We start from the raw sequence: 6,552 nt of genomic DNA, 5'->3' as shown, positions 1-6,552 counted from the left end.
TGTTTAACTCAAACCCACAATGCAAAACTTTAAGCAGCTCTATATAAATAATCAAAGGGAACTGATGCTTTGTAACTGCCTCAGCATCAAAGGCAGTTGTGGTCAGGACTATATTATGATATTGCCCTAACCACAGGACGATATACAGGGCAATATGTGAATTATAACACTGTGATTTCCTTTGATCTGAAGTGTCAAAGTGGTATATAGTCACATATGTTCACAAACTTGCACTCACACACACCAAGTACATATTGAGTGTTATAGTTGCTGTTATACTCTACTGTATGGTATAGCTACATTTCTAATCTTCACAGGTATGCAACATTTTATTGATGTGTTTTAAAAAATCAACACCTTTTTTCTAGTTTAATAGTTGGGAGGTACTATATATGTAGTGACTGGACAAATTTATTATGATTATGATGTAATCCAAAATTTTGTAATTGTATGCGTGTATATAAAAGTTGTTGTAATCTATATTTTTCAGAGTTTTTCCAATGATAGTGATTCAAATAACTTGTTGGTGTATTGTGTTGTGTGCATTAGTCCTATACAGTCTACTATAAGGATAGTACAATATACATATAGGACTTGCACAAATAACTGTTATACCGTAATGGCTTAGCAGACAAGTTTTTGATTGGATAAATATGTAAAACAAGATTCAAATAATACATGCAGTCTTTCCATTTATTGGTCACAAATATGATGAGTAGTATAGATTCTCCTACGATGTTCCAACTTGGAGCAAAAATATTTAGTGAATATGCATTAATATTTCTTACTAACTCTAAATGTATTTTCTGTTGAGGGTGTTAGTATTTCACCATTTCATGAACAATAGTGGTTGGTAGTGTCACACTGTTATATCCAGTGCACAATTTAGCATCGTTCTCTGATTGTAGAGCATTCATCATATCTGGTTTAAAAACTATAGTTGCTCCTATTTCTTCATCAACTGGTGATTTTACACCCATCTTGCTGATACAGAGTTCTGACCTTTCCTCTAACTGTGCTATCTTGTATGTTCTAACTACCAATTCTTGTTTGCTGGTTCCCATCTTTTCATTAACAAATGGTTTTACGCCAATGCATAACTCTGTTTTCTCCTCTGTTGACTGTTGGTGCTGTTGTACAACATATTGTATTGTATCTCCCATCCTGGTATTAATCCACTACAAAAGTTATCTAGCTAGTTATATGTACAAAGACAACAAATTTATTGGTACCTGACTATATCCTGTTAAACGTTTTGCTTTCTAGCTGGTACTAAACAACTGCAACCACACTGTACAGTTTTAACAAGTGCAGATTGTTCATTACTAGAGGGTTTTTATAACCAGCTGCAGTTTTCGTTGTTTTATAACCAGCTGCAGTTTTCGTTGTTTTATAACCAGCTGCAGTTTTCGTTGATGATGTTGTGTGCTATTATATGTTGGGCCACTACAAATGTGCGTGCATGTTGTAGTTACATGTAGTTAATGGGTACTGCATCTGACTATATTATTGGCAAACAAGTCTGACAAGTGTTTAGGTATAGGAGAAATTTAGTGTCAAGTTTGTTAATCCAACAAGCCTGTCAAGTGTTCAGATGGCTTGTTTTGTCTAGGTAGAGTATATTGAGACTCATAAGTGGAAGATGTGAAGCTAAAAGTTTCTAACATTGAAAATAATGCACTTTGTGTAACACTTAGGAGGTTGAGGAGTATGTCTAATCTATGTTTGGGACCCACTTGACATGCATGATCACTCTAAGTGTGTATGTTGTGTGTGTATAGTGAGGCAGCATAGCCAAGTGGTTAGAGTATTGGCCTGGTAATCAAAAGGTTCTGTTCGATGCCCAATTACACTCAGTTTCCTTGAGCAAGAAACTTTACTCACATTGTTCTAGTCTACCAAGCTGTTTAAATGGGGACCTGGTGTTAACTGGGGAAGCAAATTCCGACTGTCTATATCTCATCATAACAGATTAGGTTCAGGGGTGCTCACACCCTCACCTGTGAGACATGGTACAGCCTCCTGCAGATTACCAGTTCTGCCTCACAAGGATTTGCCAGTACTAACTCCTAGGCATCTGAGTAGTGCACAAATTGCCCAATCAACTGGGCCATTTATATGGCTTTGTTTTGTTTCTTTACTTTCTGTGATTGCATGTGCATGCTTGTGTGCATGTGTAACCAAATGATAAGAGCACCACTGAGTCCTCGCACCAGTCTGATATTCAAAAGATTTCAGGTATAATGCTAAGTCATGCCCATGCAGTTGCTTGAGCAAGAAACTTTACTCAAATTGCTCCAGTCTACCCAGCTGTTAAATGCACTGAAGAATCCTAGCACTGTTTTTCTTACCTACAACCAAGCCTGTAAATGAACATCTTGTAATTGGGCTTCCTGTTTTCCTGTTCCCTACTTTTTGGAATAGCTACTGTGGTATTGTGTGCAATCCAGCGCCAAGTGACATGTGCAGTGTTGGGAATAATGCTTTGCATATTTTTGGTCTTCTAAGTAATATAACACACTACTATTCATAGTGTGGTAATGTAATTTTAGTGTTATGAAATACCGTAACATTGCTATGTGTTAGGGTAATATTATTACTTCATTACATAATAATATTCCAAACTAATAACACATCATGTTACAGCTTATAACTGTAACCATAGTTACAGCTTATAACTGTAACCATAGTTCCAGTCTAATCATTTATAGGTCTGGTGAACCATAGAACTTAAGTGGAATCTGGTGACTTGGAACTCAGACATGTGAGCACTACCCTGCAATGTTCATCCTGGGGTACATGGTGTACATATATACACACATGTTTATTTATTAATATATATTTATATATTATTTTGGCAAGAAGGCAAAAATAGCCTGTACCTTAAAATAGCTTGGCCTTGAATTTGTTTAAGGAGCGTACTCCAATAACATGTTGTGGTAAATTGCTCCATGCATTCTCTACACGGTAGGAGAAAAAATTACTTTGTAATAAACAAAAGGAACAGTACTTGTAAGTTTTAATTCATGTCCTCCGGTAATTCCTGATGATCGTGTGAATAAATCATTGACATCAGTTTCCACTAACATCCACGTTGGTGCTCAAAAATTGATGGGGATGTTGAGGTAGTAAGTAATACACAGAAAAGGTCTTATTGATGCAGCAAACTGTGTAAGATTATAGAGGCATTCTGGATTATAGAGGTGTCATTTTAGGCATAAGAATTACAAGACAACACATGCATTAGTCAGAGTACTTCGTGTGCATCTAGCACTCCATGCACACTATCTCCCTACATCATCTGCCCACATGCCCTATTTTCGCAGGCCCAGTCACATATTGCGATACACAATGTATTGATATATTGAAGTTTATATTGATTCATGTATTGACCTCTCACGTATTGCGATACAATGATATATCATCTCATCTCTAGTCTGGTCCCTACTCTAGTTGAAAGTTCCATTTTTTTGTGTACTTGTGTATGTATGTGTGTGTGTGTGTGTGTGTGTGCGCGCGCGCGCGCGCGCGCGTGTGAGGCAGCATAGCCAAGTGGCTAAAGCATCATCCTGGTAATTGAAAGTTTGTAGGTTTGATGCCAAATTAGTGTTGTTGTTGTTTCCTTGAGCAAGAAATGTTTTTCAGTCTACCCAGCTGTATATTGGCCTGATGTGATCTGGGGAAGCAGCCCACCCAGCTATAACATCAATGAGTATACCTGGTATTTACTGGGAAAGCAAATGCCCAACTTTCCTAGTCTCATTTAGCGGTGTTGGGGTTGTTGTGGAACTTCCACAAGGTTCCACCACCTCTCTCTCTCTCTGAGACCTGGACAGTCCTTCTGCGGAATAATGTAATGTAATGACTGTACCTGTACTGTATACTTGTATGTATACATATACTGTATACTTGTATGTATGCCTGTATGTGTGTATCTCCAGACAAGCAGAAGAAAATGTATGCATTGTACAGTGCTACTGTTCTTTAGCTGAAGAATGTGTCACGTTACGTTTGGATGATAATGACCCAGATTTTCTAACCAGTAAGTTTTGTAACTATTGAAAGATGCAACAAAAAACATCTCTTACTGTATAATTATAATTGTGTATGTATATGACAGCATTTCTAAGTGTGTGTAATAATGTATAGGAGTTGGATGGGGATGAAGTTTTCATGCACTGCAAGTCTTGTTGTGCTGACTTTAAAGACTTTGTTTTTTTGCATCCTTGGTGTGACTTTGCTGCGGGAGAGAACTCACACCACCACGACAATGAGTTGATAGAATTCAGCTATAAACTCAGCTATAAGACATTCAATCAGTATTCCAATATATTGGGGCACTAGCATTACATGAAGTTCACCATGATCCAATTATATTGTTTTCCTGATGTAATAGCTAGGAAACGTATACACATGCTTAGTGAGGCTGCTGAGGGAGTCTTGAGACTGAACACTATACGTGTAGGAACCTGGGCCAGTGACTACCCAGGTGGTAGTTGGTTAGCCTATATAACTGATCATGATGTATATTGACATGCTATTTGTACAGACAGGTGGTAATAGCTACCATACAAGTACAGTCACATGATGTATTAATTAATAGGTAGGAATGTGCGATTAGTCAATATCCTACAATACGTAATAGCAAGATGATGCATATACACTCTAATAGAGCAGTCAGGCATGTTACTGGTTGCTTGTAATCACAGATACAAAAACTTAAGTGATAATTGTAAAAATTTAACTGTATCAATTCTAGAGAGAGCTTGCTTTTCTCCTCTGGTTTTTTCTGCATGGGACCAACTGCAACCACAACGTATAAGAAACTTGCTTCCATGTTGGCTGACAAGCGGGAAATGAATTATAGTCGGTGTTTGTACTCAGTTCAGATTTTGCTTCTCTTTATTAAGATCAGCCATTATGTGCCATTGTTTGAGGGGTCATCATTCTTACTGTACATTGTCCAACATCTGCCAGTATAGACCTGAGGGTAGTGCTTCTGTTGGGATAATCAGTCCTTGGGACATTCTCCTGTGTCCTGGTAAGCTATGGTACGTGACAAGACACATGACACACTACCACCCTCTCCTGTTAAGGCAACATACTGCTACTTGATGATTCTCCAGGTGGTTTAATACAGCACTTTTGTTGATAGTATTCCTCCCAATTAATCAGGCTGGAAAAGAAAAAAAGTTATGAAAAAACACTAATGGTAACCTGTATAGTAGGGATCATGAAGTCCCAAGAAAAAATATAGACTATCCAGCCTCACAATACCTTCATGGCACTGGTACCCAAAAGGCAACTGACAATTAACACTTCCAAAAAGTTGCAACAAAATTATAAACAAGTTGATGTGCTACCAGCAGTTGAGTTTCTATCCATATCAATGCTATACTATTATTTATTTTGCTGACTAATTAGAATTTGGTTTGAGTGTATTTCATAATTCATGTGTTATTTTGTAATTCATTAATTATGTTACTGTGCCCTTACCACCACCCCCAGCACTGGCTGTCAAATGCTGGACAGCTGGATAACACCAGCAACTATTAAGAGCAAAGCTATTCGGGGGCATCAGCATTAAGCCTGCCTCGAAGCCTGGCCATTACAAAACCAAAGAAGAGATGAATAGAAGATCCCCAATGTACCAGTAAGAAAATGTAGTGTTACTAGTAACACATGTATACATTGTGTAGTTGTGATATGTACCAGATTGTTGGCATATGTTGTTATGTATTTAATCAGGTCACTCCCTGTATGTTATTGATCATGAATTGTTAACAAATGTTTCCCTAATCTCCTACTACTAGCTCAGCAATATGTTAGTGCATGGGCAGAGAGTTTGGATGGTTTATGGTAGTGGCAGCAGTGGGATGTCCCCTTGAAGCAAGCCTTTAACTCATTAGTGTCGAAGGACGACAAGAGGTGTTGTGTGTGTACCCTTCTTGCTCCTGACAACACCTTCAAGCCACTGGACTGAGAAAAGTTGATGAAACTTTAAAGAAATATCAGAAGGAAGTGAAAGTTGTTTGTGATTAAAATGTTGTTTACTGTAGTATATAATCTAATCAAATACAGCCAAGCTGTCAAAAAAGGTGCGGCCCCCCAAAAAGCCATGGTGAAAAAAGATGTGAAATCCAAGGTGGCGGCCAAGAAATGGCTGTGATGGTAGGTTAATGGTTAAATTTTAATAATGACAATTCAGGTGAATTTGGTGCCAAGACAAAGCGGCACAATATTCACCTGAATCGTCATTATTAAAATTTAACCATTAACCTACCATCACAGCCATTTCTTGGCCATGGTGAAAAAAGATGTGAAATTTAACCATTAACCTACCATCACAGCCATTTCTTGGCCATGGTGAAAAAAGATGTGAAATCTTTTTTCACCATGGCCTTTTTGGGGGTCACACCTTTTTTTACAGCTTGGCTGTTTTTGATTAGATATCACTTCTTTTTGTATTTGTATACTGCAAAGCCGGCCTATGGCTGACTTTGGAGCTTTCTTAACCCATGTGTTTTTTTTCTTTACCACAGGAAGAAGAAA

The 6,552-nt window shown here is 37.8% G+C and overlaps 1 long non-coding RNA gene across 1 annotated transcript; it reads left to right on the top strand.

Moving 5' to 3' along the window:
* Positions 1-5,581: 5,581 nt before the first annotated feature.
* On the top strand, positions 5,582-6,021 carry LOC136238407 (uncharacterized). Its single transcript, XR_010692967.1, has 2 exons — positions 5,582-5,653; positions 5,814-6,021. It is a non-coding gene; the product is annotated as an uncharacterized lncRNA (long non-coding RNA).
* Positions 6,022-6,552: the final 531 nt, after the last annotated feature.

The sequence above is a fragment of the Dysidea avara genome, chromosome 11, assembly GCF_963678975.1.
Source record: "Dysidea avara chromosome 11, odDysAvar1.4, whole genome shotgun sequence".
NCBI classification, from domain to species: Eukaryota; Metazoa; Porifera; class Demospongiae; order Dictyoceratida; family Dysideidae; genus Dysidea; species Dysidea avara.
Note: the sequence above shows the minus strand (reverse complement) of the source record. Positions and strands in the feature narration are given on the sequence as shown.